Source organism: Magallana gigas, chromosome 1 (assembly GCF_963853765.1).
Source record: "Magallana gigas chromosome 1, xbMagGiga1.1, whole genome shotgun sequence".
In the NCBI taxonomy this organism is placed as follows: Eukaryota; Metazoa; Mollusca; class Bivalvia; order Ostreida; family Ostreidae; genus Magallana; species Magallana gigas.
The window spans coordinates 2,125,179-2,138,469 of record NC_088853.1 but is presented as its reverse complement, the minus strand read 5'-3'; the positions used below and the strand labels follow the sequence as shown (position 1 = coordinate 2,138,469).

The 13,291-nt window shown below is 33.4% G+C and overlaps 1 protein-coding gene across 1 annotated transcript in view; it reads left to right on the top strand.

The window, feature by feature from the left end:
- The first annotated feature begins 6,212 nt into the window (after positions 1-6,212).
- The window catches only part of LOC109619215 (uncharacterized), a 95,431-nt gene continuing 88,352 nt past the window's right edge, over positions 6,213-13,291 (top strand). The window contains exon 1 of the transcript XR_010711101.1: positions 6,213-6,305. The gene's annotated coding sequence lies outside the window, so the exon portion shown is untranslated. The remainder of the gene's footprint in view (positions 6,306-13,291) is intronic.

The window sequence follows — 13,291 nt, the reverse complement described above, 5'->3', positions numbered from 1 at the left end:
AGGGCAAATATGTGATAAACCTTTTTACTCACCGCAATGACAGTGCAAATATGTGATAAACCTTTTTACTCACCGCAATGACAGTGCAAATATGTGATAAACCTTTTTACTCACCGCAATGACAGTGCAAATACGTGATAAACTTTTTGACTAACTACAATGACAGTACAAATATGTGATAAACTAGCTGACTTACCACAATGACATTGCAAATATGTGATAAACCTTTTTACTCACCGCAATGACAGTGCAAATACGTGTTAAACTTTTTGACTTACCACAATGACAGTGCAAATATGTGATAAACTAGCTGACTTACCACAATGACATTGCAAATATGTGATAAACCTTTTTACTCACCGCAATGACAGTGCAAATATGTGATAAACCTTTTTACTCACCGCAATGACAGTGCAAATACGTGATAAACTTTTTGACTAACTACAATGACAGTACAAATATGTGATAAACTTTTTGACTTACCACAATGACATTGCATTTCAACTAAAAAAACACGTACCTCTGGATGTTTAGATCACTTTTTGATATCAAATGATTACATCAAAACAAAGCATTAACACAATACTTATACAAATATATACAGCCTACTCCGGATATATTGAAATTCAGGCGACCATTCAAATTGTTTCAATATATCCGTTATTCAATATAAGCGAAAACGACTGACATGAAGCTGCTATTTCTAAAATGTTCAATCCCGATCTTATTTTATCGTCGTTTATATAATGGATACATGTATTAAACATGGAATAATAGTTTTTGAAAGTTTAATTGAGAAAGTAAAAGACAATCTTCCACCTCATTGTAATTCCGTGATCGCATTCTTTTACGTTTTGGGGAATAATCACCGGACTCAAATGCTTCAATCACTACTTACTGCTGCTTGTAAATAATTGTCAGCGTACTTGGGTTAATCCTAAAATCCTTTGCTATTTCAGATTTAAGCTTTGCTTTCATCCAATAGATATAACTAGTTCGTATTTAGTGTCCAAAGGTAAAGTTGTTCTTTTTTGTGGGGTTTCCATTTGAATTACGTCTAACCTCAGTACGTCCGTGGAAAATAAGAATTCAACAGTGAATAAATTTTATTTTGTAAAAGCAGTATAAAACACATAAGGTGAAAACTTATCAATTCAAACTTTTCTATATCAACAGGTCAGTTAGGCGAAAGTCCAAGATGGCTGCATGATTAAGTCTGTCTCGTATTCTTTTAAAAATACGGTAATGGAATTTAATTTTACATTTATTTACATCCTTTGTCAAAATGTTCCAGTTTATTTAGATTTCATAATGATTCGCTGTCAGTATTACAATTTTTAAAAGCTATACAGAGTTAAAAAGCGTTTAATTTCTGACCATTGCGCTCGAAAGAAAGTTGCACTTTATTAAATAAGAAATTATAAAGACCAACGTAATTACTTCCGAAATAATTACTTGATCACATAAAAAAGGTTTCAATTGCTGAATTGTAAATTTGGTCATTAATTAAGTGATTAGATAAGTAACAATAAAGGCATTTACTTCGAACATTAGTTTTACTATTTAATAGATTCTTTAATCACTGATTGACGGACTATACACATGTTTTAGCTGACGAATGCTTGATTTTACACAGTTTAATTTATTTTTCTGTTTTATCTTTTAACAATTGAGTAGCTAATTATACACAAATCAATTTACCAATCCAGAGGTGTGAAATTCTCTTTGTTCACCAGACTCGTGTACCTTGTGTATACATACCCCAGATACACGTGTGTCTGGAGCAGTGGCTTCGTTAGTTTACCTGTTTACCTGTGCCATTATCTCGGATCACTCGTGTGTGAAAGGATATTATGTAATCAAAAAATGAATAATGAACATAAATTTGCCCATGTAAGCGTTTTAAGACATCGTATTCATCGGTAAAAAGGCGACGAGAATAACAAATTTTAAAATCCTTTAAAAAGAAATCTGATTGTTATAAAATAATAACGGATACAATTTCTAGATCTACAATACTTAAAATAACAAGATACGTCAAAACATCAGACCTATATCAAATATTTTGGCTGAAAAATCGAATTTAATTTGTATAGCTTTGAAAAGAAATTTCCCTCATGTTGACCTCGTGACGTCACTTCCGCTGAAGCCTCGTTATCGCCTAATTCTGTTTTCTCTTGATTAGATTTCCCAAAGCAGGTAAAAATAGCCACTTTGAAGAGGCATAACTCTGTTATTTTTGCCCCGATTTCGATGCGGTTTTTTGCATTAAATTTTGGTAAATAAACTCTTTAACATATGTTTCACATCGGCTGGGCTGCAGGTACCCTTTAATGTTTACTGTATTTTAATTGTTAATGTCGTCAGTCCTACGGTTTTTTCCTTCCATCTCAATGATACTGTATCGTTTGTATGATAAAAGATCGTCTAGAACACCGAAAATTCAATTTTGATGTAAGTATATACATGTGCATCATATTTGAAATATAAAAAAAACTCAAAACATGCATAAAACGCTTTCACTAACTGCGTACGTTACGCTGATATGCCAGCAATACCATAGAAGAAAAATAAGTAAAAAGTTATAGCTAATTTGCTCGTTTAATCATGTTAATGTTTCACGATTCGTATACATTTGATTTTTCCGTTTCCGTACTCAACTAAAGCCGAATGAATACAGTGCTATAATTGATAGACATTCATATGAATATTTATAAGATATAACAACATGTTGATAATCATTAATTAGATATAAATAAAAGATACAAAGTAAATCGTTTCTGGCCAGTCTATACCCTTTTTAAGCGATAAACGTGATGATATTTTCCATTCCGTTCCGCTTTTGGTTCCGCGTTTTAGCAACACCCATACATACATGTCTGTGTTTTCCGTATGCAGAAAAGGATTTGTTAAGATCAGCTAAAGGAATTTATTATTGTGTTTTAAATGGATTATCATTATGATGTTGACCAATTTAGGTAAGCATAATACATGTAGTAGCAGTAGCACAATATAATGAGATGCCAGCATACATATATAAGTTCTACTTTCACTTTCTAAATGTGATCTCCCTTTGACAGCATACTGTATCATCATCTTTTAATATTTAAATACGCTTATCATCGTTACCTATCCTATCGCATTTGTAAAGTTTCTGTCATTTTAGTTGCAAAAGTTGTTTTTTTTTCATTTGTCAGACTGCATGCACTATTGAGTTGACCCCATATTGACCCTGTATAAACAATTTTTTATTAAATATGTGTATTACATGTAAGTAGGTGTAGACACTTATCATTTTTATATTAGTTATAATAAGAAGGAAGGAGTATTTCTTTCTTAATGTATTATAATGCATCAAATACAATGTAGGTCATGACCTTATGGGACTGTTCTGACCCCACGAAACAGGAAAATACAAAATATCTTCTAATGTCATTATGATGCATCATATCGTGTAAAGTATATTACTGACCCCCAAGTGTTGTCTTTATCCCCCCCCCCCCCACCGCCTTTATGAAACAGGAAATGATATGATCCACTGTATATTTTGTTAACTTCTGAGATCTGAGATCCTCATCCCTAAACCATATAATTTATTTTATTGTTATTAATGTTATTAATTTTAACTTGTCAATGAATACTACTTATTGATCCCAAGGTAGAAATATGACCTCTGATCATATCTCAATAGATCATTTGTCAGTTATGCAAGGTGTAATATAATTTTTTTTAAGAATAACATTTTTTACCAGTTTATAAAAGTTTTTAGACACCCCCAAATTATATATTTTTTTAATAGATCATTCGACAAGGGGGGGGGAGAACAGTTTATATTTGAGTTTGATTGGGAGTGGGGGTTCCAAGTCATATATTTGACAATTTTTTAACGTAATTTAAAATAAGACTAAGCCATACTACAGTCATGAACATGAATGGTATAGAAGAAAACACAAACTAATACATGCACATACGTACATAGGAAGTATTACAAAAAAGCTGATTGATCTATATCTGGGTTCTTAAATTGAATCATTAATCATGTACAAATTATATTATTGTTTGTTCAAGGCATTTAAGATGGTATGTAGGTCATGATCCCAAGTGCTCTTCCTGAAATTATTAAATATCATAAAAACCATTGAGATCCCCACCTTAATCCAAAGATATTATTCCTCCTTAGGTCATGCAGGCGCATCAGATCATTATGGCATGTAAGTCATGACCCTAAGGGGTCATCCTGACCCCCTTAGAATCAGAAATTGTCAATTATCTTTAAATTATTGATGTTTGATGATCATATCTCTATTTAATCTTTATTATTCAGTCTCCCGAATGAAATTTGGAGACTTATTGTTTTTGTACGGTTCTTAATACATGTATTATTATTCTTAATCTTCTTTTTCTTCTTTCCTGCTCTGAACTTGTTTATCAGAGATGGCTGAACAGAATTGTACAAAACTCTAGGATATGATAGGCCTGCATATCTAGTTGTGCACCCTGGTTTGATTTTTCTCATTTTGGGTTAGACAACCACTTTTCGGGGGAGGGGAGGAGGGGGTGTCAAAAGGGTGTGGGGTCTAACATTGAACCTTGTAGGAAGAATCGTAGACTCTATTGTAAATGGTAACTTGAAAACGGACAAAGATAATAATATAGGGTTTTCATAATCATATATATTGGCTGTTACTGGCAATATATAGGGTTTATTAGATCTGACCCCTGGGGTCATCCCCAACTCCCAGGAATTTGAAATTACCATATATCTCAGAAACTGTTATAATCATGACCCCTAAACCATATATATTCATGTTTCTGATGTTAAGGGGCATCAAATGTTACGTAGGTCATGGGCCCTGTGGGTGGTCCTGATCCCAAGATATGATGTGTCTATCCATTAAATCATAAAAGGAGTTCTAAAATCTATGTTTTTTTGAAATGATAAACGTCAATTTTCTGCTACTTTTTGACTCCCTGGATGAAATTTAAATTTTGAAAACCTTACTGCACATCTATAGAACAGTCCCTATCATATCCCAAGATATGATTGTCTATCCATTAAATCATAAGAGGAGCTCTTGGATCAATGTTTGTTTTTTTAGTGATAAACGTCAATTTTCTGCCAATATTTGACTCCCTGGATGAAATTTAAATTTTTAAAACCTTATTGCACATCTATAGGACAGCCCCAATTATATCCCAAGAGATGACGTAGCTAGTCCAAAAGTTGTAAGAGGAGTTCTGGGAACCATATTTTTTTTGGCCAAAAAACGTCATTTTTTGTTGCCCACTGATCCCCTTAATAAAAAAAATATTCTGGAACCTGATCACGCCTCAATATGACACCCCCAATCATATTCTAGAAGATCATTTGGCTACTGCCCCAAAAAAATGACGTTTTTGAAACCAGTTTTTTTGTAAAAAAAAAAAAAAGTCATTTTTTAGCCATTAAATGACCCGCAGGACAAAATTGAAAATTCCGAAACCTTATTGCGCATCTATAGGATTCCCTTAAACATATTTCAAAAGATGATTTGTCTATTGTTGAAAATGTAGGAGGAGTTCGAGGAAGAAGGTTTTTTGTGAAAAAACGTCATTTTTTACAAATTATTTGACCCCCAGGACTAACAGAGAATTTTTGAAACCTTTTTACAAAACAACATGATACCCCAAATCAAACTCCAAGAGTTCAGTTTGCTGGTTTATAAGATGTAAGAGCAGTTTGAGAAAATAAAACGTGACAGACGGACGGACGGACGGACGGACAGACGGACGGACGGACGGAACAGGGTAACAACAATATACCCGAACTTTTTTAGAAAGTGCGGGTATAACAATGATTTCTTACGGAGATTTATAATGGGGAATGTTGACGGCCATTCTGCATTTGGTAGTTATACGGATTACCTCGCACATTTTACGAACGTTATTCATATCTGTTGCAATACCAAATCCCCGTGGACATCGTATTTTTAACCATGTTGTGAAATCTGATAGGCTAGAGGAAGCGTTTAGGAGAAATTTTGGAATTTTTATTATTTTTACTGAATAATTACATCTGTAGCAACGCTTAAACCAACAGTTGTTTAATTAATATGTTCCTCCATTTTTGTTTTACGTTGGTTTACTTAATTTGCCGAATCACCGTTCTACGCCGGTCATGTGACAGGTACATTATTAACCACTGAGTTCACTACGGATTGTTCCGTGTCCCGATTACGACAAACAGCACACGGCGGGTGTGGTCGGTCGGTAGAGAATGCTCACTTCTCCATGACACCTGATCTGACCTCTAATTATTTTTAAAGGTACGTGTTTTCTAAATATCTAAATATATCTTTTTAAACGAGGCAAGCTATTGATAAATAAAGTGATAAAACTAGATTGTCAACATTCTCAATTGAAGTCATCATTTCGTTCAATGGTCAATAGAACAAATACAATTGAATGCTGACTGTCGTTTTTAGACAGGGTCACGTGACCCCGTCTTTTGTTTACTGTCAGCCGAAGTCTCAAACCGGAAGCACGCGTAGAACACATGAATTGAGTCTACGCCTAAGAAAATAGTGCAGAGAGTTTTCATGCATTTCAGTAAATATGTATTATAAAAACACGCATTAAATCTTCTAAGTCCTCTGTGTATAAACCAAATCCTATCTAGAAAATAAACAAATAGTTTTATTGATCAAATTATTCTTGCTCGGGTTCAAATGAGAAAAGAGTTACGTAACTGAATGCACAACGCCGTTGACGATTCAGTTGGTGTACAAGCTCATTAATCAATAGAAGAGGTTGAAGGTTGAATCGAAAGCCATTTTTAAAAAGTCGTGAGTTTTATTTTGACAATCTTTCACCTGAATACTACCGAACTTCATGCGCAAGCCGACGTTGAAATCAGGACGAATTATACACAGATGTCTTGCATATTAAAGAGGTGTTTCATTGGCTTCAAGTCTACCTGCGGTATGACTGCTGTTCATCTATGAAGGAATTGTGTACATAGAAAATAAAAACAAGTCTGAATTTGCTTTCTCGTTCGTTGGCTCTTTAATTAACTAAATTGAATTCAAATTATGAACAATGCAGTGTAAGCAAAATCTATATACATGTAAATTATACAGTTTGGGTGTCGAATACCTCTAATGATATATACATGTACAATCTTATCGATTGAAGAACCAAGTTAAATGTTAATGTTCATGTTGTCCGGCTTAGTTGGAATCAGATTTGGAGTGAATTACATTGTAAAGTAATGCATAACATTACCATTTCTTCATGAATTAGGGCACTGAATTACCATTACCATTACTTAATTTTCTTGAAGTAATGCATTACATTTCCATTACATGAGTAAAGTAATGCATTACCATTACCATCACTTTGTGAAAAGTCAATGATTTTTAAAAAAGTAATTTAAAAGCTGAATAAAGAGTTTTTGTAAATGTTTCATAAATAAAACATGCTTAAACATATTGACAGGTTCATGTTCAATACCAGATTTAAATTTAATGCGAAAAGATTCCTGTTGGTCCCGTAACATTTACACGGTAATGAGGGAGTTGCCAATCTTTGTTATTTATGTCTCTGATTTTCGGAGTATGATTTTTAATGAACGGAGCGGTTGTATCGTAATTCGTGTTTACACAAAAAGTAGTAAGTGGCAACGGATTTATTTTTACCTCTTAATGCATTAATTGCTGCAAGAAAATCGTGTCAGAAAATCAAAATGGCGACCGTGACAAACCTTTTTATTCTTACAGTACTTAAAATCTTATTATTAAAAGAAATATTTCTAACGTTAGGTGCCTGTGTTTGTTATCGGTATATAAATGTTCTCTTTGTTTGTTAATTCAGCAGTTTGAGAGTTTTTGGGGTTTTCATAAACCTTGTATAACGGACACCGTCCGACTTGTGGATAGTCTCTTGGATCACAAAATTGAATTAATCTAATGATTTAAATTATCTACCTTGATATAGTTGTTTTGATTTTCCCGGTTAGTAGTGATTTAAAAAAAAATTCCTTGGGGTCTTATTTTACATAAAATACCGTTGTGTCAATTTTCTACAATTATGAAGGCCGGGATTAAGTAAAATTTAGGCAAAGTACAAAGTATCAGACAATTGCAAACAGCTGAATTAACATAGATTGAAACAACTAATTCAAACTCATCATTTTTTAAGCATGTTCTAAGAAATCAAGTACAATTACAAATTCAAACTTTCAAGACCCCGTCTTTCAGTACTCTCAGTACTTTGATTTATACTTATTGTTAGACCATTATTTATCAAACAATTGTCTAGAGATTTGTTTTCGTTTACCCGACTACGACAACGTACACAAAGGTGTAATTGGTCTGCAGATTAAATATTAATATAATGATAATATAAACTAGACACTTGTTGCAAAAGCAACAAAAAGGTCTTCCGTTTTGATAAACATGTATCAATTTAACTGTAAGACATTGCTTCTCTCACACATAGAAAAAAAGTGGATATGATAATTATTGTGAATGATATATCCAGACGTTACTTACATGTAAAACAACGAGAATGAAAAAGAAATCAATTTTCGAAGTACTTTCTGTGACGATCGGAAGTAACGCCAAACTAAACAAAAATGTTCACCATTTGTACAATCATAAGTCAATCTTTCCTTAAGGTTTGGTTGTTTACGTCTCTGCCAAATCTTAGATCTCTTTGAAACAATAGTTTTGTCTCGGGACCGGAAACGGACGAACGGAAGTAATTAAAAAAAACAAAAGCTGGTATTTTTCTTACATTTGCTGTTTACACTGTTTATCAGGCTAGATAAAACACCCAAGAAAGTCAGTTAAACTTGTTAAAAACATGATTTGTTTGTATTATCATCTATCATCCATGAACAGTGCTTTGATCACTTATAGTTTCTGTGAACTCGTTTGTACAAAATGTGTTTCAAAAAAGCTACCTGAGATATTTGAGATATCTCACCGGAAGTAGAATCTTTTAGTTGATATAACATTGCATTGATAACCTATGTATAGATTTATACTTATATATCTATTCAATGGCAAAAGAATTTAATGCGTAAAAGTAGTTTTTTTCAAGTGAATCCGGTGACGACCGGAAGTTACGCCGAACAAAACAAAATAGTGTAAACACATGTACATACATAGGTCTATCACCCCAAAAAGTTTCATTGTTCAAGACGTCACCGTTTATGAGATCTCGTCGAAATAAGGTTTTTTGTCTCGGGACAGGAAACGGACAAACGGAAGTGCTCAATGTAAATTGTATTTAATATTTCTTGTATACTTGCCTTTTGTACATTTTTGTTAATCTATCTTACTCAAAATATCGAAGAAAAACAGTAAACTGATGAACAGGTCGATTTGTTTGAACTTGTCCTGTGTGGACCGGAAGTGACGGAAGACAAAATGAAACCGGTAAAACACATCTTCAATCAAATATCTATCATCCAGAAAAGTTTCGTGTCTTGATCACATAAAGTTTCTAAGATCTCGCGGGTACAAAATGTGTTTTAAAAAAGCTTCCTGAGATAATTGAGATATCTCACCGGAAGTAGAATTTTTTTGCTGATTTGACATCGCGTAGATAACATTTGCATAGATTTATACTTATATATTTATTCTATGGAAAAGAAATTAAAAACGTAAAAATAATATTTTTTGAAGTACTTCCGGTGACGACCGGAAGTTACGACGAACAAAACAAAACAGTTTAAACACATCTACAGCTATAGGTATATCATCCCAAAAAAGTTTGGATGTTCGAGTCTTTACCATTTTCGAGTTCTCGAGGTGACAAGCTTTTCGTTGCGGGACAGGAAACGGACAAACGGAAATGAGTTAAGAAAAAACTCAAATCACAAACTTCTAGATCTTTCTCATTTCAGTCATCACTAAAAATTTTAGGAAAATCTATCCAGACATCTCTGAGATATTCACGATACAAAAAGGGGAAAAAAATAATAATAATAACTAGACTCTTGTTGCAAAAGCAACAAAAAGGTCTTCCGTTTTGATATACATGAATCAATTTAACCGTAGTAGACATTGCTTCTCTTACATAGAGAAAATAGTTGATATGATAATTATTGTGAATTATATATCCAGACGTTACTTCCATGTAAAACAACGAGATTGAAAAAGAAATCAATTTTTGAAGTACTCTCTGTGACGACCGGAAGGACAGCCGAACTAAACAAAACAGGTTAAACATTTGTACAATCATAAGTCAATCTTTCCACAAAGTTTGGTTGTTAACGTTTTTGTCAAGTCTGAAATATCTTTGAAACAATAGTTTTTGTCTGGAGACGGGAAACGGACCAACGGAAGTGATTAATAAAAAAGGTGGTATTTTTCGTACATTTGCTTAGAGTACATCACTGTTTATCAGGCTAGATGAAACACCCAAGAAATTCAGTTAAACTTGTTAAAAATGTGATTTATTCGAATCCTTCCGGTGAAAACCGGAAGTGACAGTTGATAAAAAAGAACCCGCTAAACATATCATCAATCAAATGTCTATCATTCATGAAACCTTTGTGTCTCAATCACTTACAGTGGCAAAAATCTTGCGGGCATCACATTTGTAAAAAGGAAAGCTACATAGAGATATTTGAGATATCTCACCGGAAGTAACAGTTATTTAAAAATTTAACATTATAAGGATGACACAACTAAGATTGTATACTGATATATTCATTCCATGTAAAAGAAATACATAAAGAAAAAACATAATTTTTGTAGTGCTTCCGGTGACGACCGGAAGTTACGCCGAACAAAATAAAATAGTTTAAAAACATGTACATATAAAGGTCTATCATCCCACAAAGTCTGGTTGTTCAAGTCGACACCGTTTATGAGATCTCGTCGAAATAAGGTTGTTTGTCTCGGGACAGGAAACGGACAAACGGAAGTTCTCAATGTAAATTGCAATAAATATTTCTTGTATACTTGCCTTTTGTACACTATTGTTCATCGAGCTCACTACAAATATCAAAGGAAGACAGTTAAACTGATAAAAAGTTCGATTTGTTTGAACTCCTCTTGTGTGGACCGGAAGTGACGGAAGACAAAAGGACACCAGTTAAACACATCTTCAATAAAATGTCTATCATCCATGAACGTTTTGTGCTTTGATCACTTATAGTTTCTGAGAACTCGTTTGTACAAAATGTGTTTCAAAAGAGCTACCTGAGATATTTGAGATATCTCACCGGAAGTAGAATTTTTTTGTTGATATAACATTGCATTGATAACCTATGTATAGATTTATACTTATGTATCTATTCTATGGCAAAAGAATCTAATGTGTAAAAGTAGTTATTTTTGAAGTGCTTCCGGTGACGACCGGAAGTTACGCCGAACAAAACAGAATAATGTAAACCCATGTACATACATAGGCCTATCACCCAACAAAGTTTTATTGTTCAAGTCGTCACCGTTTTTGAGATCTCATCGATATAAGGTTTTTTGTCTCGGGACAGGAAACGGACAAACGGAAGTGCTTTATGAAATTAAAAATTTTTATATCTTGTTACTTTCCTATTTTACATTATTTTTCATCGAAGAAGCTAAAACTATCAAATAAAAACAGTTTAACGGATAAACAGTTTGATTTGTTTGAACTCTTCCGCGGTGGACCGGAAGTGACGGAAGACAAAATGAAACTGTTTAAACACATCTTCAATCAAATGTCTATGATTAGTGGAAGTTTCGTGTCTTGATCACGTACAGTACCTGAGAACTTACGGGTACAAAATATGTTTTAAAAAAGCTTCCTGAGATAATCGAGATATCTCACCGGAAGTAGAATTTTTTTGTTTATTCAACATTGTATAGATGACATATGTAAGGATCTATACTAATATCTTTATTCTATGGAAAAAAAATTAAATACGTAAAAACAAAAAAAAATTCAGAGCTTCCGGTGACGACCGGAAGTTACGCCGAACAAAACAAAAATGTTTAAACACATCTACAACTATAGGTCTATCATCCCTCAAAGATTGGATGTTCAAGTAGTTATCGTTTCTGAGATCTCGATGTGACAAGCTTTTTGTCGCGGGACAGGAAACGGACGACAGGAAATGAATTTTAAAAAAATGAAAAAATCGCCTAGAGATATGATCATTTTCTATCAATCCTGAAAATTTCAAGTAAATCTATCCAGCCATCTCTGAGATATCTTGTGGACAAAAACTGGGAAAAAAATAATAATAACTAGACACGATCTCGTTGCGAGCAACGAGGAGGTCTTCCGTCTGATTTTAGAAATTGAGATTTATGTTCGATCTTGATTTTGCTATTTAACAGCTATACATGATTTAACCAGGAAAAGAGGATCTTCATTTAAAGTGCCTGATACTATTTTGTTTCAGGTGTAAGAGTTTTGTTCAACAAGTGTTTAGAAATTCGTCGCCGTTCTTGAGATATCTCAGAAAGAATATTTTAGGGGCCGGACCTTATCTCCTTATTGGGGCCGCTGAACAAAAATTGTAAGGTTGCATGTTATTAGGTATATTATTTTGAGCATCTTTTCTTTAATACTGCATTTCAAAATATTTTTTCTTTTTGAGATATAGTTAATCACATTTTTGGACTTTTGACCCCTAAAAATCCTTAATTACGTAACACATGAGAAAAATCATTATAATGTTAGGCTACACAACTGTTAGATAGACATATTTGCCTCTATAATCTATTACGAAATACCCCTCGGTAAAGAACTATAGGAAAAAGACTTTAGAGCCCTCTAGGTCCCTAATATTAGGGGCTAGCCCCTTTTTCATGGTATCAAATGAAAGGTCATTTGATTATAAAGACATTTTGTTCAACAAGTGTTCAGAAATCCGTTACCATTCTTGAGATACCTCAGAAAGAATATTTTAGGGGCCGGTCCCTTATCTTCTTATTGGGGCCGCTGAACCAAATTTTTTAGGCTGCATGTTGTTAAGGACATCATTTTGAGCATCTTTTCTTTTATACTGCATTTCAAAATATTTTTCCGTTTTGAGATATAGGTTGTCAAAGTTTTAGACTTCTGACCCCTAAAAATCCCTAATTACGTAACATATGAGAAAATCGTTATACTGCTTGGCTTCATAACTGTAAGATAAACATATTTGCTTCTATAATTTATTACAAAATATCCCTCAGTAAAGAACTATAGTAAAAAGACTTTAGAGCCCTTTAGGTCCCTAATATTAGGGGCCAGCCCCTTTTTCTTGGTATCAAATGAAAGGTCAGTTAATTATAAAGACATTTTGTTCAACAAGTGTTCAGAAATT